The sequence below is a fragment of the Aphelocoma coerulescens genome, chromosome 8, assembly GCF_041296385.1.
Source record: "Aphelocoma coerulescens isolate FSJ_1873_10779 chromosome 8, UR_Acoe_1.0, whole genome shotgun sequence".
NCBI lineage: Eukaryota > Metazoa > Chordata > Aves > Passeriformes > Corvidae > Aphelocoma > Aphelocoma coerulescens.
The window spans coordinates 15,433,982-15,458,379 of record NC_091022.1 but is presented as its reverse complement, the minus strand read 5'-3'; the positions used below and the strand labels follow the sequence as shown (position 1 = coordinate 15,458,379).

Sequence of the window (24,398 nt, the reverse complement as noted above, 5' to 3'; positions counted from 1 at the left end):
CAAATTTTCTAGCAACAATGTAAGAAATTTGTGTCCCTGGTGCTTTTCTCTCTGCACAAAAGAACAAAACACTTGTGCCTCAGCCAGTCCAGGGAGTGTAGCCTAAACTGATGTCAAAGGCAGATTTCCATTAAAACACTGAGTTAGTGGTGGGGCAGCTGAGTGTTGGTGTATGTACTTTCCTCCGTCCCTTGCAGAGCCGGCAGCCCCCTGCAGAGGAGTGGGGCTGTGGTGAGCCCCAGCAGCTGATCTGGGACACCAATCGGCTGAAGGTCCAATTGGCTCCAGGTGTGAGGAGAGCTATTTAGGGGTCCCTCAGCGGAGTGGGTTTGTAAAGGTTGCATCTCCTCAAGCTGGCTTGTCCAAGAAAAGTAGGTTGCTTATTTTTTTTTAATTCCATTTTATATTTGTGTATGTCAGCTGTTTGTTAGAGAACTGTTTTTCAGTAATTTCTACTTCTGTCTATGTTGGCTTCTGGCAACATTTTTAGTTTATGCAATCTGGTGGGTTTTCAAGGTTGTTTTTCCTCAATAGAGGTCTCTCCTGTATTGTTAGTCTATCTGTGTGTACACTATAAACTTAGGTGACCTTTTCTATGCACAGCTATCAGGTACATGTGGATCTCTGGAAATGCTAAATCACAAAACTGCTCTGATCAGGTCTATGTGCTCTGCACAGTCTCCAGTGACTGGGCCAAGCAAAGGTGCATTTTTAGACACTGAGTAATAGAAATTGAGTAAAAAGTGTTTTGTCTAGGGAGCCTGGTAATTGTTGAGAAAAAAGACTATTCTGACCTTTCTAAAGAATGCAAGAAGACTGTCCATCTTATGACTGAAGATTAAAACAGGGAATGCTGCTTTCATTTGACTTTTGCCTGATCATCTAAGCAGTTTCACATGTATACCATATGCTTGTATTATTTACACTTTCACATTTTGTTATGTATATATTACTCCATCTGTGGTTTTTTTCCTTTTAGTCTTTACTGTTCTACATTAGGATTGTATTTGAATAGAAATGTGTAAAATAAGTTAAAACACCTGTTTCACTACTTGAAGTGCAGCATGATGTATTTTTCAGACAGGAGTCCTAATTAATGTTTTTTCTGGTTTTCTTACAAGATACAAGATTATGTATTGGGCATAGAAATGGTATCTTAAGTTATGGCCTACTGACTTGTTAAAACAAGACTGAATTAAAAAGAAAAGCCTGCTCCAGGCAAATCAACTTGGTTTATCCTTCGTTGCTTTATCTGAATAATTTTGCATATTAAGTGGTAGCATTCTGGGCATAGGGAAGGCTTTTGGCAGAGTTTCTGAGGATGGTGAAAACCATTGCTTTTCACCTAGTATGTGCAGCAAATACCTTCTCAAAGCAGACTGTTGTTAATTATGTTCTGTGCACAGCATGCTCCCTATCACCTGTGCTGCTGTATAAAGAAAGGGTTCTGTAAGATGCATCCTTTAGCTTCAGAAACCATTCTATCAGCAAAGGCAGTCTCTTTGAAAAGACAAGGGAATGAGAGAGAGAAATAAAATAGGTACTACTTGATGTGTGTGAATCCTATTCTAGCTGCTTACAAAATATCAGTTTTCCTAAAGGAAAAGAGTTAGAAAAAGCTTTCATGCTCTGCTGTTAGAGATACCACAGCTCATTACCACCTCTTCTCAAAGAGGAATGAGTTAAGGACAGCTGACTTGGATATCACAAGGATGAACATGGCACAGAAAACCAGGAAAGAAGAAACCTAAAATATGGTGAATTTGGTCTAAGAAGTTTTTCAGGGGCTATATAAAATGTCTCATGTGTTTTTTTCAGTGTGGAGGGAGGGAAAAGATGCCGTTTTTTAGTTAATGTTACTGGCATGAAACAGTGCTAAGGGTTCATTTGAGCATTCATAGCTGCTGCTTCACCAAACTATGAACCTTCTGAAAGTTGCTTTGTGGCTGAAATATTGAGTCCCATCTGATATCACCAGGATTTTACATGTATCTGTTCTACATGATGTAATTACTTGAGCTAGCTGTAAATGGGGTAGATAAAATACCAGAAATAGTTGAAATGCTAAAATGTGGCATATGTGGAGAGCTACTTAATCCCACTGGGCAAACAAAATAATACTGCTGTTTTTATGCAAGTTAGCTGCTGTCTAGACATACCTGCAGCCTCCTAAATCTCTTAGTACTTTTGAAAGTTTTACCACTACACTCATCAGTCATTTTATATGCTTTAGAAAGCCATGAAATGGCTGTTTAATTATGCAAAGTGAAGGTATAATTAAATTTCACTGGAACTGTGGGGATTTGAATATGATGAAATAAAATGGGTTTAGTTTTACAGGCTCAGTGTGCCACAGAGTAATCACAAAGCCTTTTGATTTTCTTTTTTTTTTTTCATATCTGTATCTCTGGGGGAATGAAGAGTTTGGGCCCAAGGTGGTTCTCTGCCTTTATGCCAGGCAATATGGAGGTACACTTACAAAAGTTAGATGCAGCCAAGCACAACTCAAAGATGGTATTTATTTTGCTCTAGAAAAGCTACCAGTGCTGTTAATATGTACATCCGGAACTTGTTGAAACCTGGTAATAGGAACAGCCACAAAAGCCACATGAAGAGTCTAAATAAGCAGCTCTACAATAAAACTTTCAAATGTAGTAGCATGAAACTGGACACCCAGGCACGAAGACTGAGAGTACAGTACTGCTGCTCACCAGTGCGAGAGCTGCTAGCGCAGCTGCTCTGGATAATCGGGCTGCTTGCCTAAAAAAGGATGTAAGAGATTGGCTTTTCCTTGATACTTGCAGCTTTAAATCTTCCTTCTTCAGCCTTTTAACATGCAGCTGGCTGTATGCTTCTGTGTACTGCTTACCATGTAGGATAGTGTGGTAGAGATTTGGTTCCACTTTCTTCTTTCTGATTTAAGATCCATTTTGGAGAGAACAAATTGAAACCAAAATGTGTTTAAAAATTATTTTAGGTGTTGTTGCTTTCCAACCAACAGAGTAGAGACTGAGGAAGAAAAAAATGGCTGAGAGAGAAGGAAAACATGGTGGAAATGCAGCATTTCTTGTCTAGGTCTGGCTTTCCTGAAGGACGCTTAGTGATGGTGGGCTGGTACATGCTGGCTTCTCTCTCTCTTCGGCTGCAATGCTATAATTAAAGAAAAACAGAGGAGGGGAGGTGCTTTGTACAGTTGTGAATAAAAGTCACAGCTCAAGGTCCCTCTAAGATGTGGTTGTCTATTATTGCAACTATATTGTACAGTGATATAAAATGTGCAACTGGCATTACATAAATGTTAAGGGCAGATGTATAGCTCATATCATGACTCATTTCTTACAGTGTTATCTGATTGTACCTGTTGAATCTGAATTTTTCAACGAACTGTCTGACTTGAGCTGGACTCTTGTTCACGCCAAAAAAAGTCTGAATGTAGTTCAGCCATTTCCAAAGTGTGCCTGTGTAGAAAATGGCTATTTTTTTTTTTTCTGTTTCCCTCCTTTGTGGGCTCTCTTGTGTATTTTTTTGGTTTTTATTTTTTTTTTCCTTTGGGATTGATATAATTGTTTTTCTCCTTCAGTCTCTAAATAATATGCCAAGAATTCAGTTTTATTTGGATGTAGTCACACAGCCCACATAATTGTTTAATCAAATGTTTTGGAGATCTTGCATGACAAATAACTGGTGGGTGGGGGAGTAAGTGCAGGTGTCGGGAAAGCCTTGTTGGCCTTGGCACCTCCTGTACCACTGCAAAGCCCTAAAGTGATGTGCAGCAAAAAGTTTCCCTCTAGATTATCTGTCAGCTGAGGAGGAAAGTGACATTCAGCCTTTATTTCCTCGGTACTGCTTCCTGACCTCACCTGTGGGCTTTCTGGGAAATGGGTGTATTTTTCTTTATTCTTTCATAAAGCTACCTGAGCACTACTGTGTGGTGTTGGGCCAACCTCTGAGAGAGCTGGCTCCTGAAGTCTGAGGAAGTTTTGACCAGCTTAAGTAATAGCTGTGGTATATGAACCATTTACTGACTTGCCTAGTTTGAGATGTTTTCCCTTAAAAAAGGAACAAAGTTCCCCAAGGATAGGTGAAATTGAAATACAATTGCAGAGGAAAAGATGCTTTTTGAGACAAATCAACTGCTTCCCTACATTCTAAAGCTTTTGATGTAGATGACTGTGCCTCTTTAGGTCTCTCCTAATCTTTCTAGACTACAAAGTAAGACAGAGGAAAGGCTGAAACAAGTGGTATGAAGTTACAAGCAAATCAAGTACTTTAAAAGATGTGCTAGATGTACTCAGCACACTCCTACCTAGACCTGAAATTATAACATTGAGAGGGAGGGACAATACCCATCGACGTCAACAGATGAAACAAAAAACGCCCCAACAAGATGAAATGGTTCCTTTCAGAAAACGCAGGTACTTAGTTACTCTAGATCTTTTTGTCAACATTCTTGCGATGGGGGAAGGAGGAAATCCTAATGCTTCATTTGAATTTAGTATTTGATATATTAGTCCTGCTCCTCTCTTTAATGCTTAAACTTCTGAGCTTGCACACCTTCCTTCATAAGTCTTTTTTTTTTTTTTCTTTCCCTCTCTTTGTGAAAATATCCTGAATAGCTGCTGAATTGAACGTTTGAAATTATTTCTGTTACTTTGCCAGTGCTGTGCAGTTCCTTCACCTTTTCAGAAATGTGATGTTATGGGATAACTTGAGGTAGCACATACAGTGAACGGGTGATATTTTTCTGTCGTATGATTAAACTTTGAACAAAAATCTTTGGGGCTTGTGTATGCATGAGCTGTAATTCCTGCAGGGAGCTTATGGCCAAGCTTGCAGATGACTAAATTGATTTGTTTGCAGAAGTGCTGAATAGGTAGATAGCAAGACTTCCCACTTGGCTCTTGCTTGTCTGATTTTTTTTTTTTTTTCTTCCTTTCAAATATTATTTTTCTCTAGAACACAGAGCAGGACCTTGTTAATGTTTTCATCTCTATTTGGGCAAGCTCTCCAAGGGTGACCTTATAAAAGAATCATCTTTCATTTATATGAAAAGAGCTTGTCTACTAAGGAAATCAGTTAGCTTGAAGACTTGTGATTGTATGTAACTGAGATCTACAGGAGAATGAAAAAAAAATTAAAAGAAGTACAAGCTATTCAGACTTAAAACAGTAATAAAAATAGGTTGTCAGCAACTGGTGTTCTTTTTATGCTGCCAACTTTCTGTTTATTACACATTTGTCCATCTGTGTAGGTCTGTTGCTCTCAGACTTTCCTAGTAAAATGAACAGGATATTTTTCCCCCTGAAATCAGTATTCTGATGAAGTCTGCAGACCAGCATAGATGAGGGAGTTGATCTTACCTTGTCCCTTTTCCCGCAGGCATTGTTCCAGAGTCTGTGTTTTGCTTGCAGTGTGTAAGAGTTGTTGCAACATGAGAAAGGGGAAAGAGGGGTTGAGGTAGTGCTGGCTGTGGGGAGAGAGGAGAGGAACACTTTAGTACTGGAGGAGTGGGCCAGAGGGGAAAAGGACCTGAATGGGTTTTTTGTTAGAAATGTCTTACAGGGAGGAAGCCAAGATAAGCAGTTAACAAGGTACCTCCCTTTTCTGAATTCTGAAGAAGGAGGAAAAGCAGTGATAAGCTCTGATACATGAGTTTTATAGTCTATGGGCTAGGATGTACAGTGACGTGGAAGCACATCTTTATAAAGTCAGAGTGCATTTCTGGCTTGGTCTGTGGTGACCACTAAAGGCTTTATATTAATGCTATTACTGGGGCCAGCTGCATTATAGCACTGCTTACTTATTTATTCACTGTAGTGACAGTTACATTTCATGTAGCAGCTGCTGAAGCCAGGACTATTCAGCAGGGACAAAGTGTGATAAAACTTCAAAGAGGTTTTCTTCTGCAGTATTAATTATTTATATAGGAACAAATAGTTTTCTACTACTATTTTAAACTTTTCTCTTTAGTATTATCAAAGAAATTCATTAGATTCTAGTTACAAGTGTCAAGTTCACTTTATAGCATTTGACTTTCTTATATGTGTATCTGTTCTAGATTTATAAAACCTAAATGCAGTTTGGAACTGTTTCTACTATGGTAGAAACAGCCCAACTCATGTTATGAACGCTTTCAGATTTCCTTAATTTCTCTTAGTATAAAGAGGACTTAGCCTCTGGGCACAGGGAGGAGAAAATCCAAGTGTGGTATAGAAATGATTTAGAAAACTCTCGACACATACAGAAAATGCTATCTGTTTTAGAAGGCTTATTGATTGCTCCTCCCTTTTAGCTAAGCTTTGATGGGGAAAGGGCAAACTCCATCTTGAAGGATACCAATGAGATTCTCATGTTAGTGAGCAAATATGACCAGAATGTCTGTGGCTTAAGGGTCTTTATTCTGCTGTCATTTTTCACTGTAGTCTTTTTTTGTTTTGCTGGAAACTGGATCAGACATATCTGTGGATTGTGTAGTGTTTTTGGTTTTTTTTTTTTAGTTGGGTTTTTTCTTCTTTCTTGGTTTTATTCTTTTTTGGTAGATGTGTTTTATTGATGGGCTTTGTTGTTGCTTGTGAGTTTTAACTTTGAGGCTGGAGGTAGTAACTTGTATGGCTGTAACTAAAAGTTCTGGGTTTGGTTCCTGCTGGCAGCCATGCTCTGATGAGTGGATCTGATACATTTGGTCACCAGAGTAAAAATGTCTTCACCTGGGATGCATTCAGCCGGGCTGGGGAGTTTGTAGTGAGGTGGCCAGGCATGTGCTTGCAGGATCTTATGGTAGCTGACTCCAGATAGACCTGCTCCCTGCCTGTGGCAAAGCTAATGGTGCAGTGGGCCAGTCTGCTTTTGGGAACTGGCTCCAGAGTAGAGCAGAGACAATTCATCATCTTTTCTCCATCTGCATGAGAAGTTTGGCTACTGCCCAGCGAAGAATGACACAGGAAAAGGTTGTTTGGCCTGTTTCTGTGAGTGATGTGTTGCGTCCTTCACTTTAAAACTGATACTAACCACTTTATTATATACGTATTTCTCTCAGCTTTGAAGGAAAGTGTCTATAACTTCTGGTGAAGTACCCATACTAGACTCTGTAAACAGTAAAGACCCCTTCCAAGGTAATAGGTGCTGTATGTATAATCAAATCCTGCCATAAGTTGCTACCAAAGGCTTTTCAGTCTTTCTCACGGCTGAGTAATGGCAGCTCTGAGAAAATACCTTTGGTTCAGGATTTGCTGCCCATGATAAAGAAGGCAGAATTGATACTTGCATTTTACATGCTGAAGGTCCATGAAAAGCAGTGATGTTTTGTCTTCACTACATATACATAGGACACCAATAAAGTGACCAAAATGAGCATTAATGTGCTGTCTCAAGATGCTGCCCTCTTGCCTCTAATTTTTCATGAGTAATTACATACTGTAGTGATGGAAAACAAGCTATATTTAACTCTATTTTTAATATACATCAGTAACTGACATATGTTTCATATGTTTAGCTCTAATTAGCAGGTTTCCAAATTTATATTATCTAGCTTTCTGTAAGTGTTTATTTTTGTGCAGCACATGTAATATTATATTCACAGCACCGGTCAGAAATTTTCAACAAAACAAATGTCAGAAAGTGGTAACTTGCTGAAACTTTCTTAGGGAATGTGGAATTTTTCATGAAAAACTTTTTTCCTGAGAAGCTGTAACATGCCTTCAGTATGGGTTCTGATCTGAGGAAGGAAGAGACTGCTACCCTGGGGTGTAGGAAGCTGAAGGAGCTGGTATGGGATGCATTCCATCTGGCAGAGCAGGGAGTTGATCCTGGTGAATCTTATCTCTTTGGCTCATTTACATCCCAAGATGGAATGCAGCAATACGAAGTCTCAAACAGATCCCATGTGGATCTAATCACAGCAAAAATTAAGCTTCTGCAAGTCATAAAGGCCCTGTTTGAACTGTTGCTGTCTTTGTAGGACGGCTGACACTGAGCACTGCACACAGAGCTCATGGGCAGCACTGGGCACTTGTAACCTGCCTCTGACTTCCCGTGATGGTCCTGGCTCCTCCTTTGGCCGCATGCCAAAATGGTACAGGGATAATTCTGTATGAGAGGGCTTCCTCTGGTCCACGAGTCAGGAGTGGAATAAACAGTGCAGTCTTTTACCAGTCTCTTTGAAGGTACCTGAAGGAAAAGCCATGCCCCAACTCCTCCCTGCCACACCCTCCCCTCCGCTCTCTCCCCTCCCAGCCCCCCCACCAAACCTCATGCTCATTTAATTCCTTTTGAACTTTGGATATCAAACATAAAATGCTGGGCCTGGTTGTCCTCATTCACACTGGTCTCAAAGAACTTAAATTCACGGGGGCTGGTGAGAAGTTTGCCAAGCCCATTTATCTACCTAAAGGCTTAGAGGAGAAAGGGGCACAAAAAACTTTCTTTGCTTTTCAGGTCATGATCTGTAAAAGGCAGCTGCCTCTGCTGATTGCAGGCAGGTCCCAAGGAAGGGCTCCATTCAGGGGAGGGTGGGACAAACTCACAAGGATGTTTGTGAGCCAAAATGCAAGTCTCCATCAAGTAAGGCATTCTTGCAGGGTGTTTGTGACAGAAATGGTCTAATTTGCCTTGAGTACATGTTTTTTCCCTCTTTATTTCTTAGCAGAAATAGCTGACAAGTTCTTTCCCTATAGAGAAATTTCTTAGAAATGAGTTTGCTGTGTCTCCTCTAACACCAAATATTTCTGCATTGGGGTCCAGTGGAGCCAGAACTTGATATGGCTGTGCTGCCTGATGTGTTCAGAAAGATATTTGTTGCCTTCACTAGGTTGTGGATGTGTCACTGCTGCTTCTCATGCTTGCTGAGCTTTCCTTTAGCACTGGAGCTGGTAGTTCTACTTTTCTGATACCCCAGGCACATAAAATAACTTCGTTGTTTGGAACCCCATGTCTTGGCTGTGCTCTGTGCAGCTGCTCTCTCCTACATGATAAAGGTAAAGGAAGCATCAGCATCTCACCTCTGGCTCCCCTACTTGTTGCAGAAGTTTCAGTAAATCATTGCCATATTCTCTGCCTGTGTAGCATTTGGCTTTTTTTTTTTTTTTTTTTTTTTTAAACTGAGCTCTGTATCTTTGAAATGTGATGCCACGGTTTCCATCATTACCTTCCCTACATAGGGTCTGATTTTGAAACACACATTTTCACTACAGTGAAACCATCTGCTACGTGTGGGGAATTAGCAGTACTAGGCATAATGTTTCTTTATACTATCTAGAAATGTGCCCAAATAGTGCAATATGATTGGGTATAATAAGATTTAAGTGCCTGTTCAGCGCATAGATCTGCAGTAAGGCTGTTTTCACATCATCTTGCATTGGCGTACATTATGTTTTATTGAATTTCATTTCAGGTTTTTTTGCTGGTGTCATACAGGACCTGCTGTTGTTATTACCTCAGATACATGTGTTTTTAATAATAGTGTTCTGAGATTCAGATATAGTTGAATTTACACGAACTGAACCATGAATGTGTTACAAGCTGCCTTATATTTACTGGACACTAAAAGCATACATGTGGGTAGTTACTGTAGAGTAGTAAATGTGCTGTTAATTCATACTTAACCTCCCAGGTGGAACCTGTTTGTGGACCCATATCTAAGGGTGGTCGGGAATTAGAATAATATTATTCTTGTTCTTTTCATAAATCCATAGCATTTATAGGGCTCTGAGCAACCTGTATACTACTTTTCACAATTGCTATTTATCTTTAAAGGCTTCTATTTTCTTCTTTCCTTTTATTTCAACATGTCTCACATACAAACCTGGGTGCATTCTTTTCATACAGTATTGAATTACGCTTTCATGGGCATTGTACAAAATGTTTTCTTCCCCCCTCAATAGTTGGTGGCAATTTTCTGCCTTTTCAAGCCTTAGGTCCCTTTAAAATATTAACTAATCCCGAGCCCATAATTTTTAGGTAATTATAATCTGTAATTTGCAGAAGTTAAAACTGAGGCAGAGAGGTTAACTTGCTGCAGATGTAGTGATACAGCAGTAAAGCATGAATTAATCATTGTGAGCATCCTTGTAGAACCACTACTGCAGAATCTTGTCAGTCATCTAAAGAGTGTGTGGCTTCCCAGCTCCCAATCCCCAAACTGCACCACTAATCTTCAGAGCATCCCCTCTGTTTTTCTTGTGTCCCTGATGATGACTATTCATCAAGAGTGATGTATACTAAGCTATTAGTTACGTTTCCTTACTGTCAGAATATAAAAACTACTGATGTTGAAAGATGTGGGGACACCTTTTGTTCCCTGCCTCCTTCCTGCTCCTGCAAGCCTTTTGCAAATTATCACTGTTGAAAGAAGTCATGAGGAAAGGAAGATGAACGCATAACTGAAGAAAGCTTGAGATGCTAGAAACCTGATAAGCTTCTGATGTCCTTTAGCTTCCTGGCATGCTGTAAGGGACCAGAAATCTGTTTTTACTATTTCTAATTTTATGAAATGCTGTTGGCTGAGAAAAAGAATATTGAGGGCAAAATATTGGTTATGAAACACTTTATCTCTCCTTTTGTTCAGGCTGATAGTGTTCAGAAAAAGCAAATGTTTCACATGGATCCTTGGTGTTCTATGCTGACTTACAGAGAAATGTGACTCCATTCTCAGCACACCAGAGCAGGAGTTCTCTCACACATTTTCCATCACAGATCAGGCTCTCTCCATACCAGAGATTGATGTGCTCTCTAATAATTTAATAATTATTATCTAATAATATTAATGATATCATTTTATATTTGATTATACTTAAAATATAATCCAATAATATAAAATAATTATCTAATAATCTAAAAATTCTTTTGATTCTGACCCACTTTTCTTCAGTGAAATTATCCTCACAAGAAAAATCAAACCAGGCTTTACTTCCTTTTAGAACACCTCCTTGCCTCTACTGCAAAACCACAACATCTAGCAGGAGCGGGATTTAGGCTGTAGTATATTAAACTTGTTGCAAATATTCATCTTGACACCATTCCAAGTGGTTAGAGAACATTTCATCTCTACAAAGAGATGAAAGAAGTACAAAAATCTAATTGGAATTGGTGTTGTTGAGAGAAGTGGGAGGATTTAAGGCTAATATGTAATACCTAAAAGATGTGTTCATCTGGTATTTGTGTAAGTGAAGTACTTGGAAAAGAGCAAGATGGCTTCTGAAAGAGCCTTCACAATAATGTATAGAAAAATGTTGAAAACATTTTTATTTCCAGAAGAAAGACTTGAATCTACTTTGTGCTGTCTTTTATTTGAAATCAATAACAAAAAACTGGGTTTGCTTGGTAGATTTCCCCAAAAGATGAGTACTGCTGGCTCTTGAAACGATAGATGTATTTTTCTCCTCTCTATTTCTCCAGACTCTTTAAATACATTTGGGTCTGTGTTGGACCTAAGCAGTGTGAAGCACTAAGCATTTCCAAGGGGCTTGTGACTTATGGGCAATGTTGGCTGGGCCACAGCATTATTCAGTCCTGCTTCTGTTGTGTCTCTTGTCTGTGTGCTGGTGTTACAGCTCGGGAGGGTACTTCAAATGCAGTGCTCTCTGGGGTCCAAGTGATAGGTTGGTTACAGCTTTGGGAAGGCAGTGCTGTGACCTGGATCATGATTTCAAGCCCATTTTGTGCAAGCTGCTGAAGGTGCACCAAGATACTTAGATACTATTCTCCAGTGACAGATTCAAAGGAGTACCCTACAGCCAGGAGGCTTTTACGCTGTTCTCCTCTCCCACCAGATTTCCCTGCCCTGTAAGTATCTTCTTTTGCATCCATCACTACTTCTGCAAAGCTATGCCCTGGTGCCATGGGAAGTGTGGTACACAGCTTCTGGCAATGCAACACTTCCAAAGGATATTATTGGGTTACCTAGAGTTTTGTGGCTCTCAGCTGTTTTCTAAGACTTCCCTCCCCCTCCCCACCCGGTATTTCTAATCAATTGCTCAGTCTAGTAGGGTGGTTGGCCACATACAGACCAATATAAATGGTAATAGTACCCTGACTGACTGGGGTGTAACCAAGTAGATTAAAAAAAGTTGCAGCCAAACACATGGCTTTCACAGCATGTGCCAAGAACTGTTTTATTCCTGTGGCATCCTACAACTAGAGGTAGGATGGACAAGATGTGAGTGAAAAAAGAGAGGCAACATAACTTTATCCTTGTCAAACAAGATGAAACACGTCTGTTTATTCCTAGCTACACAGGATTACATTTAGGACTCTTAAGAGAAGCAACCGCTAAAGTCAATCTCACTTTTGCCTAGAAGATGGACAGACTGTCTCTTGGTGACAAAGACCCTCTGACAGGCATCAGAGCAAGTGAAGCTTGCTGTGTCACACTTTGTGGAAAATAAGATTGGACTCATTCTATCAATCTCCTTCTTTAAACCTCTTTCCTTTTTTTTTTTCTGCTGCACACCCCAGAGGACATGATGGTTATTGGATATATTTGTTTGCTGTGTCAGATGAGTGAAAAGTTTTACTCTGATGCTGTGGCTTGTTCTGAGCCCCTGGTAGAGTCATGTTCAGCTGAGGCTCCCATCTGAGCATGTGTGTGAGCATGTGCCAAAACTGCCCGTGCCTGCCAGGCACAGTGAAAGCTTGCTGTTATTGCTGTCTCATCTCCATGACAGATTTATTTTCCTCTGCATGGTTACAGTGATTCTTGCTCGTGTTCTCTTCTTATTGGTGTCACCAGCCTCTCCCTTTCAGTCTGAGCTAATGCAGGCAGGAAAATCTTCTTTGCTGATGCTGTTGGACTCCTTAGCTTTGTTCTCCTGCTGAATAGCAACTTGAATTTCTTGGCCTCTTGTCCAAGGTCCCACTTTGCTGCTCCACAGTATGCCAGCCTGTCTGGATTTGCAGCATTCCCTGCAGCCACCAGTGCCCAGTGCATCGGTGCCTTGCAACTTGCTCTGCTGCTCCTCCACTTCCTGCAGCTCCTTGAGGACCTTGCAAAGCCTCCAGGAGACTAAAAAAATTCAGGTTTCTATGTACTAGGTTTTTATGAGACAGTAAATAAACTTGCTATGAATTGCTGTTGTGTTCATGAGCATCCTTAGTGGCTTGTCTGATGTTTTCCTTCCTCCCTGGCATTGTGTCTAGAAACATTCTGTCCAGAATGTTTCCAGTCTCTTTCCAGAGTGGGTCCTTGGGGATGGCAAGATGTGCACAGGTGAACACACACCTCTTGTATTTACTAGGTGAAATTTTCTGTGTGTCTTGCTAGGGGAGTTTTCCCAAGGTTATTCCAGGATGATGGAGGGAGCTCCGTCACTTGCTGGAAAAAATAAGTTGAGGCAGTAATGACGGCTGGTTAACTGGAGTGTCTTACAGCCAGAGGCTTGTTGGTGGTTTTTTTTTTTGGTTTTTTTTTTTTTTTTTTTCCTCAGTGAACCAGAAGATAAGCATTCAAAAGCAGACCTAGTCCTGAGCCTATCTGCAAGATCTTAAAACGGAGCCAAAATCGCTTCTAAATAGGGCTCCCTGGCTTTCAGTTTCAAAGACATCTGAGCTCTAGGAGTCTGTCACAACCCACACCCAGGCTGGTTTCTGCAGCCTGGTATCAAAACTCACTGAAGCTTTTCTTTCTCAAAAACCAGCCTTTGGGATCCATCACAGCCACTTTTGGCCAAACTGAATATAACCTGGTGGTCTGATAGCAGCACAGTCAGCCACAGAAGGGGCTGTGAAGTGATCAGATACCCGGTTTAAAGTGCTAGATTAAAATGAAACTGCCCAAGTAATATAGAAGGAAAGGAGATGTGACTCCTCACATTCACCATCTCTTTGCAATAAACCCAGCTCAAACCAGTTTTGCTGTTTGAAAACACTCATTTAACTCTGTAGCTATTTATTAAATGCTTACTAGTGCATTAAGTGAAGAATTAGTGTTACAAATGATTGTAGTCTGTTAGTAAATATACACATACTGTCCCAGAAAATCCCTTCTCAAAAATTTTTACCTTTATTTTGCTGTTCCGAAATCCTAGAATTGCCAGTAAGATCCAGATAGTACTTTAGGTTGTATTTAAATTGATCTGCTTGGTATTTTTCTGCCACTTAACACAAGTTCTTCCCCAAAAGTGCTGCCTGCTCATCCTGAAATATCTAGGGTAGTGCCTGGTGCTGCCAACGGTAAATAATAGCCCAGGTAATGGAATTGATTCCTGCTCAATGAAGAGATGTGAATGAGTTAAAATTTCTCAAAAGTGGACTGTAGATGGAACTGAACTATGCTGGTGCCCAGCCTCTGAGATCTATTAGTTTTGACAACCTCAGTTATTCTGGTGCTTCTCATCATCTGTAAAGTTAACAAGGGCTGATAAGAGATGATGAGGCACCACATGGGTTTGTATTTCAGAACTCATAAATATCTCACAATACCGTTTTTCTTACAATCAGATACATTAATTTGTTGACTGTAGATGTTGCTGAATATTCACTTGGTGCAGAGGTTTAACAAAGGCACTTCAAGGATAAACATTTTTAAATCAGCAGATAGAAGCCATTGGTTGTGCTGTGTGCTCAGCTGTTATGTGTTTTCAAATGCATGTTCTAATTTTACTGAAATTGTTGATTTCTTTGACCTGCTTTCTTGAAAATATGATTCATAGGCAACCTTCTCCTCCAGCTGTATTTCTATCCCTTTTTGGTGTGACTTGATAATTTCATATTAGCAAGTCAGGTACCTGAGGGTGAATTTAATTTGAAATAAACCTTACTCTTGGAAGAACAATTTTTATGAGGGGATCAAACAATGTAACACCCAATTTTCTCAGGCTGCATGTCACCTGGAGATGCCTGCAACTCAAATTAAGTAAAGATGCTCTTTCAAGCAAGAAAATTCTATGAAATATAGTGTGGACAAACTCTCCAAAGTAGTAGTTATTCTTGCTCCTGCTATAATAAGATGGAGCACACAAATATCACTTGATTAACAGCTGCAGTATTAATTTCCCTTTTTGGTTGCTTGACTCACAGCAAGAATCGTGTCAATGCAGCAGAGAAGCAATTAAATTGATTTTAATCTTTGTCAGAGAAGATAACATGCCTTTTTCTCTTCTCATTTAAATAATTAAAGTTTCAGCAGGTATTATTTCTGGCTTTAAAGAAATTGGTATCTTAATGTAATAGAATCCTTGTAATTATACACTTAATGGATCTTAATAAGTTAATCATGGTTTTTCATTTAAAATGTTTTTTTTTACTTATTAAACTTTTATTTGCTTTGATGGTTATGCTTTTAAGAGGGTAGAAAATATTAAAAAAATAAAGTTCTAAAAAAAGCTTCACATCTTTTTTTTTTTTTTTTCCCATATTCCTACATGGCCTTTAAAATTCATTCTCAGTAGCTGGATTTCAACACATGCTTTAAAAATTCTTATCCAGTGAAGCTTTCTGTTATGCTACAGTTAATTATTTTGTTGAAAAAGCTTCGTGTAACGAGGACAAACAAATACTCTTTTATCTTTGTTGTAGTGAAAATTCCAATTCAGCAGGAGTATAGCAAATATTTCTTTGTCCTCTTTGATCCAAGCTGTTAGGCAGAATTTGGGGTCCTCCAGGTTATTCCCATTAGGCGGGGAAATGGCTGGTGGAGTCAGGTGTGCCTTTGATGTGATGCTCTGTTTACCTGGAGTGTGTGTGCAGCCTTTCCCTGCACCCAGTAAGGAGACACGATCTTGCCTTGCAGTCCCAAGCTTGTGTGTTCAGGCAGCACTTTACCCCAAAAATCTTTGTCTTGATAATGACTTGACATTGCCAATTGCATTTATTTCTTTTGTTTTGAATTTTCTCCCACTCCCTTGGAGCAGGCTTGTCACCAGTCTTATGCTATTTGTTCTGGTTTTCTGGATGACAGAGCCTTAAACCTTCTTGCTGAGAAAAAACTGATCCAGCAGCAACCCACTTTTCTCTGGAGCGTCCATGAATGCTCCCTGCTCCGTAATGACCCACTTCCTATAGGAAAGGCTGTAGTAAAAAGTTTGCTTGCCTTTTAAAGGGGACAGATACCCCAGTCTATCTAGGGAGAACTGTCCCTGAGATGTGATTCTTGGACTGGCTTCTGAGACTCCCCTGGCCCTTCCAGGGGCTGTAGTGAGCCCTTGGAGCCATGAGTACCTTGTACTCACCAAGGGCAGGGACTCAATGATGTGGAGCCTACTTTTGCTTTGGAGTTGCAGCCTGTATCTCTTGTGGTTCCTCTTATACTGCAAAGAGAGGGGAAAGGAAAAAATATCAAAGATTAACTGCTTTGCGGGGCTTAGTACAAAGGGCTCTAGAAATATTTGGAAAGTGAAGATGTTTCCATCTGGAAATCTTTACATTTTGAGGATAAAAATAATACCAAATGGCATAGTGACAGGTCATGTCAAGTTTCATTAAAAAATCATGAATGTACAACTAATATAATTTGTATTCCATAAACAAAATTTGAAAACTCCTGTGCCTACTCCATGAATTACTAGAAGTTAGCAAATCATTGAAACTGATGTTTTCTCATATAGTGGATTTGGTCATGCTCTTTGAGAATTCCCATTTGCTCGATGACCTCGGTGGAAAATACTTGTTTGTGATTATCATCATTCACATTTCTGAATTTGCATAGAAATCAGTTACACCCAAATTTTTTATAAGAAGTTTTTTTTCCATGTATAAATTATGGTAGTGATGAGCAACACCACACATAAGCAGCAGGGAGCATACCAGCATCTGAATTATGTCTGTGCTCAACAGCAGCACTGTATTTCTCTTATTTTTTTACTGCATATTAAAGTTCTTGTTATGATTTTTTTTCTTTGTCTAGGAAAATGCTTCATATTTGCTCTTTTCTCTGAATAGATATAAAATCTTCTCTTTTAAAATACTTTATGTATGATTTGGAAGCTGTATTAAAGTGACATATTTCCTTGTCCTTGGATTTCATCACAGGTGATGCAAAAAATTTTGGCAGGGGGCTAGACACAACAGATAGTAAAACTACATCAGAGAAGCCTGTGGGGCTTGTGTGTATCCCTGCATCTCAGAATGAAGTAATTCAAAAAACCAGCAGGAAAAGCAGAGAAAGTCACTTGTTTGCAGTCTCTCTCAGCCTGGTTCTAATTTCTCTGTGAGTAAAGCTACTGCAAGGTGATTGCTGGACTCTTAAGATTTTTCATTGCGTTGCTTGGGAATGGTCTTTGCATATCTTTTGAGCTTTAGATATGCTTGTGTCAGTTCTTAGGTATGTACACTTCAGGGAGGCAAATATATTTTCATAAAGCAAATATGCATAGAAAGGCTGCTGTTCTCTTTCATCTCCAGTGTATGAAAGGAAAAATGCCTCTCTTCTATGCACAAATAACTTGTATGTGCAAGAGCCTGTTGCTCCATGGCTTGGGTGACACTTCTATGTTCTGCATAGGTGAAAAAATGCTCATCATTGAACTTAAAATCTGTTTCCTGGGGTCTAATATGACCAATTAACTTAGTCTCATCTCATTTATATCATTGTGCCATATGGTGTGTGTGCAGGCAAAGATTTAGTCCAGGCGGAAATTTCGTGGGAGAGAATTGCGAATGGGGAAGCAAGGGAGGAACAGGGTGGTTAATCAACAGAGATGGGTTCTTGATAAATACATACTGTTTACCCTAAATAGGGAAAAGATATGTAACAGATGCTGCATTCTTTAGCACACTTGGCAGTGGAGCACACTCGATGGCAACGAAGTATGAAGAATATAAGTGATGTAGCATATATGAAGGGATACTCTTTAACTGGGAACCAAGTTGGAAAAGATACTGCTTATTGCCTTGCCTTCCAAGTCATTACTGAGAGTGTAACAGGCAATATGCAGATAAAAGATAATACTGTCTGAATGCACCAACATTAGCAATAGTTGCTTATATTGCTCTTTGTTTTTCCTCTTTCAAAATCCCTGCTCAAAATGATTGCAACTGGTTCCTAGTATAAATTTTTGTAGGGCAGATCTGCTCCGCTATGTATTCTCAGTTGGATCCTAAGTTTTTGATCAGAGATAAACTTTTATCTAAATGATTTTTGAGACATTATTTTAAGAATAATCATTCTTGGCCATCCAGGTGTCTTAAATGTCAGCCAGTGGATATTTACCACTAGTAATACAGTGCACAAATTTTTTAACCTGTTTAGGTAAAGCCTTTGAACTCTGTTCTTTTTTTGTGATGAACACAACTGAGAAGGCTTTTGACTTTACTGATACATTTCAGGCTCATTTCCTCATTTTTATAGTTCTTATAGTGCCACCTTACTTTTAGGACAAATCCAGAAGCCTCAAACGAGGGTCTGAATTTTTTCTTTCAGTCAAAATTTCCAGAAGTTTGACCTTAAAATGGTTAGTGTAATAAAAGTCATGTGGTAGCAGACGCCATGGTCCTGATAGATAGTTTTATTTTTTTTAATTGATTAGGTACAATTAGGAACTGATTTGGCAAAACCCCTTAATCCTACATATTATTCATAAAAAATATCACTAATAGCAGAAAATATTCATAGAAAATGCCTCTATTTACTCTCTTATAAAAAAATTTACTAACTTGTATATAAAAAACCTTCAAATGTTCATCACTGGGTGTATGTGCGTGTGTAAATAATGCCTTCAGTAACCATGCATGATACACTGTTATCAGATGGCAAAAGACTCTCAATCTTCTTTGTCATTTAATTTGTTTGACTATTTTATCTAGGAGTCAGTGATTGAAATCACCTGGTGTTTGTGTTCAGAGTGAAGCTGTACTATACCTTACTGCTTATCTGTAGATGAGCTGAACAGTTTCTCAAGAAAGTTTTAAATCTTTTTCTTTTCCAAAAGCAAATTCAGTTGTCCTGTTAGAAGCACAGGTTAAAAGCATTTCACAATTTTAGATGCAATAATTTCAGTAAAATAATAATATCTCATCTTGCTTTCTTCTACCTACTCAAGTAGTTTTAAGATGTGGTTTGGTAGGAAAAGGTATATTTGGTATGGCTGCCTGGTGATGGGAGAGTAGACCTGATGATTCAGGTGGTCCTTACCCATCCTACTTCCCCAGGACCCTGAGGTTTGGGTTAAATTGTGTCTGGCCAAGCAACACAGCTCACAGCAAGGTGTCTCTGCTGAAAGGGTGCCTGGGCTAGGTGGCAGCTCCACAGGTCTCTGTGCCTGGGGCCTGTGCTGATTTCCATGTCAGATGTTGAAACATGTCTTGTGGCTTCCTAATGGTCTATGCCAACCAGCTGAGATGGAGCATTCAGGAGCTTAAAAACCTAGAAAATTAATGGGTTGACATTTCAGGTGTATTTACCTTTTGTGACCTGCAGGATACTGTCAGCTTGCACAGGAGGAAAAGGAAACTGAAATTTCATGTCTCAATCAGGTTTGGTTGTCAGCCTCTCAGGCTGCTGGCAGTGCCAAACCCTTTTACGTAGTACCAACGCTATGAACATCGTTTACAGTCAGTAAATTTGCGTGCTCCAGACTAAGCATGGCTGCTTTATTTTGCCCTCCTTGAGAAATGGCCTGTTGTCAATACCGTGAATAGAAGGTGTTTAGAGTAGCACTGGGAGGATGTAATGTGGTAATAGGTGTGATGAAGGGCAGGAATCTGTTAAAAAAGGCAGAGCTGTAGTTGCAGCACAGAGGCCTTTAGGGCATGCTAGTTATAGCAGTGGTAAGATGTGAGCCTCTTGGGAAGAGTTAGAGAATATGTACTGACAGTTAGACTTGCTTTTCTCTACTTTTATTTATTTGTGTGAAGTTTTACTAACAGTTGCTGTTTTCTTTGCCTAATATGAAGGTCTTGTATTTCTTTTTGTCCTGCAGTGCTGTGGTAGGAGGGTAGGTAGGGTAAAAGTGTGGGAAAGGATAAGTCAGTAGCGTAGGAGATTTTCTTGTGTGCAGGGCTGCATACAGTGGCTGCTCACCATCCAGCAGCTATGCACACAATGTGATCCACCAACACTTGTGTATTCTAGGGTTGGTGTCATAATACATTTCATGGTTATGTGACACTCCTGTTCCTAGGAAGTTTATCCTTATTTATGTCTCTGGCTTCTGACATGCGACCTCATTGGCCAAATCTGCCATGTTCTACTCCTGCTTTCTGTTTGAAACACTCAGCTGTTCAGACTGGCCCCTGTTTCCCTATCTCATGTGTCCTTGTGGCTCAGTAGCCACTTCTACCTATTTGGGGTCTGCCAAGCAGGACTCCACAGCAGCCACTCTTTTTCAATAGGACTCAGCAATTCCGTCACTTTGACCCCCCAAAATAGTTGCAGAATACCAGAATCAATTAGGTTGAAAAAGACCTCTGAGATCATCAAGTCCAACATTTGACTCAACATCACCATGTTAACCAGATCATCAGTGCCATATCCAGTCTTGGTTAAACACTCCCAGGGATGGTGACTCTACCACCTCCCTGGGCATCTCATTCCAATGTCTAGTCACCCTTTCTGTGAAGAATTTCTTCCTAATGTCCAACCTAAGCCTCCCCGGTGCAGCTAAAACCTGTGTCCTCTTGTGCTATCACTAGTCCTAGGCTCTCCCCAGGTTTTATGCTTGATTTGACAAAGGATGCTTGCCTTATGGCTTTGGTCATGCCTCTCCAGGTAGAACAGAGTAATAACGAATATAAAACCTCTTTTCAAATGAATTTCTCATTTAGAAAGCTTTAATGAGAATGGGGGACTTGCAAGATAGTGAAAATGGGATGGAGAGTGTGGGCCCTGCTCTGATTTTGTGAATCTGTGCTGCATTTCTTCTTTGCTTTCCTGTTGTGATAATAATGGCAAAATAACTTTTCTTTCACGGTGTCTATATGTTAAAAATTTGATGTTTTGTTTTTTTGCTAGTTCACTTCTGCAGAACAGTTTTCATGTCTGCTCCCAATGTGTTTGTACTGTGGCAGTAACAGAGCTGTAACAGGCTGATGGGTAATTGAGATCTGTGCTGTGGATGACTCTGCTCCTCCACAGTGAAAGGTAAACCACTACTGGTCATCCACAAATAAAATGAAATTCTGGATTTTCTGGATATAACTCAAATACTATTGCAGTAATTTCTGCAGGCTCAGTCTATATGTCATTTTGTCCACTTTAAAATATGTTGACTTCTTGGATCACTGAGAGCATTGTGTGGTACGAAATCTTTGAAAACATTGAAAAGTTGTACAGGTGCACCTTTGCTGACCTCTCTCATTCCATTCGTTATATTTTACATCATATTGTATCATCTTTTATTTATCTCTTCACTAGTTAACTTTCCCTTCTTTTTAATTGCTCAATATAAAGATTTTTTTCCAAACTTGTAGTGCTTTTCATTTTGCCTTTGTGAACCTATTTTGATTTGTGTTTTTCCTTCTTTAAATAATTGACCACGAAAAAATATGGTATTGTGCTGGTTTTGGGTGGGGTACAGTTAATTTTCTTCACACTAGCTGCTCTGGGGCTGTGTTTTGGATTTGTGCTGAAAAGAGTGTTGATAACACAGGGATGTTTTAGCTGTTGCTGGACAGCACTTACACAGCATCAAGGCCCTTTCTGTTCCTCACCTTACTCCAGTGAAGAGACTGAAGGTGGTGCACAAGGAGCTGGGAGGGGACACAGCCAGGACAGCTGACCCCAACTGATCCAAGGGATATCCCAGACTATATGGAGTCATGCTCAGCACATAAAGCTGGGGGAAGGAGAAGGTGGGGTGTTTGATGTGATTACACTCTGCTATGTGGTTTCATGGGCATGGTGGTATTTGGTCTGAGGTTGAACTTGGTAATACTGGAGATCTTTTCCAACATCAATGATTCTATGATGGTGTTTATCTCCCCAAGTCACCATTATGTGTGATGGAGCCTGGCTTTTCTGGAAATGGCTGAGCACTTGCCTGCCCATGGAAAATGCTGAATGAATTCCTTGCTTTGCTTTGCTTGTGTGTATGGCTTTTACTTTCCCTATTAAACCATTTTTATCTCAACCCACAAGTTTTCTCACTTTTCCTTCTCTGATTCTCTCTGCCATTCTGCCTGGGGGAGTGAGCGAGTGGCTGTGTGGTACTTAGTTGCCAGCAGGCATTAAACCATAACTGGTATAAAGATGAAGAAAAATGATATAATAGCTCCAGTTGTCTTCTCTCCTATACAACCTAATGATTACCACTAGTGTTGGGAAATGAATCTTCAGAATTTGATTCTCCAGGAAAAGAGGTAAGAGGGGAAACAGGAGTTGGGGCATGCAGATAATAATAGAGAAATAACTTCAACAGAGGTATTCTTTCTCACCTTGTGTCTTCTTATCTAATTATGACATGATTGTCTGCTGTTCTCTGATATTTTACTGTATGGGCAAGTGAGCCCATTTCTGAGATTTAACAGATCACAGATGGGAAAACATAGATTAGCCTGAGCTTTCTTCTCAGCCTTGCTGTCTCTGATATTGCCTGAGCCAGATGCTCCCTTTGTCACCAAACTATTCTTGCTGGATGTTTCTTGAGGGGTGCTCACATGCAAGGAAGCAGGGGTCTCAGCTCTCACTGACTTCTGCTTTACAGATTCTTGCACAACAAACTGAATGAGTTATTGAGAAACAAAGGTGACATGCAAGCAAAATGCCCAGAATAAGAGCATTTTATCTTCCTGTAAATATGACTTCAACATTTCTAGTTTTGGAAGTCTAATTCAAAAATAATTCAGTGCTTCACTGTTTAATTCTCTTGTGCTGTTGATGTGGGAGACTTCAGAGTGACAACAAAAATAAGGTAATAAAAGCAGACAATGACTGTGGTTATGTATTGCGTATCATAAATATTTGTGTCTCTGACTGGTTTCATTTTAGCTAGCTGAGGAAATATAACTTGCTGAAGGCGGTTACCTTTGTTCAAAGCCAACTGAGACAGCACCAGCACTCAGTAATTACAGCCATACAGTTTCCAGGAGAGTCCTCCTTCACCAGACCTGTCGTCTCATGTCCCCATTTGTAACACTGTTCATTATATTCAACCTGCTGCCGTCACTCCAGAGCTTTCAAAAGGTATTCTGTGGGCTATCGTGCTGCAGGACGTGGATAATGAATTAGTTAGACGTGACTTGTATTATAATCGGCTCACCTAACTTTCATTTGGCTTGAAAAGTAGACTTAATAAAAGCAAGAGTGAAAGGCATTTTATGTTTTTAATAAGGAGTCTCATGTGCTATAACCTGCTGGTTTTCATTGTGTGTCTCTTCTCATGGTTTCTTTTTGAGGCACCTGACAGAAGAAGAGCAATGAATGTCTCTTAATCTTAAAGCTTTTTGAAAAACTGCAGTGGTAATCAACAGTACTCATCAGTAATTTCCAACTGCAGTAAGTGACTCAAAGTTTTTCCATCTACATCTTATATTTTAAATGGATAATTATTTGTTTGCTGGTGAAGATAGTCCTCTTCATCAAAAACAAACCCAAAATATCTACACACTCTAGAACAGCACATCTGTTTAATCACTTATTAGCAAATTTTTTTTCAATATCTAATAATAAGCTTGTAAAAATGCCCCTACGCTTGTAGTATCTCCAGTTGGACTGCAAAGGAGCTAAAGGGGTTTGTGCTGCTCTGTTCTGTGGTGAGACAGAGCCACGCTTCACATCAAGCTTTAGAAATTCCTAGAAGAGCAATGAATAGAGATAAGTTCAAACAGTGAAACCTGAAACTTGGGTGTGACAACCATTGGAAAATAGCCTCGTAATGTAAGCCAGAATTTTTATAGTGCTGTTACTTTTTTGTGACTAGACAGTCATTGCTACAGGTGATCCACAGTGTAGCTCCAGGGAAGCCCCATCCTTGCTGCTGCAGACCTGGATAAGCATGTGCACCATAGCACAGATGAGAGGCAGGATGCAGGTCTGTGGGCAGGATAAACTGAAGGTGAGGTGGGAAGGCAGCCACTGTAGGAACTTCTAAATAGATATCTCATTTCTAAGGTCATATGCATAGTGGTAGTAGCAGTAGTACAGTTAGGGGGAAGAAAAGCCCTGTATCCCGAAATGAGCAGCTGTGCTCTTGGTGGAATAAGTTTAATAAATGTGGAGATGACTGATGAGATTGCACAAAAAGAGAGCTGGCTAAAAATACCCATCTTACTCTGTAAAAAACAGAGGTACTGTTGGTCAGTGGTAGAATGCACTTTGAGGGGGGCAGCTGGTTACCTTCCCCTTTGATTGTGAACATCTGGGCTTTGGTGCACACCGTCTTCACTGCCCAATTCTCTTTCCAGTTGTTCTGGGTACAGACCCAGTGCTGTACCACCAAAACCACTGCTTTTCAGCTCTGACTGTTAAGTGATGGTATTCAGTTTTTTTCCTTGTCATGGCTACTAATAAACAGTCACATTTCCTGTAAGCTTCA

General features: G+C 39.9%; 1 long non-coding RNA gene across 5 annotated transcripts in view; it reads left to right on the top strand.

Moving 5' to 3' along the window:
* Nucleotides 1-299: 299 nt before the first annotated feature.
* Nucleotides 300-24,398, top strand: part of LOC138114236 (uncharacterized) — a 102,758-nt gene continuing 78,659 nt past the window's right edge. For all 5 annotated transcript variants that reach the window (XR_011152547.1, XR_011152546.1, XR_011152543.1 and 2 more), the window contains exon 1: nt 300-371. This is a non-coding gene — a long non-coding RNA (uncharacterized lncRNA). The remainder of the gene's footprint in view (nt 372-24,398) is intronic.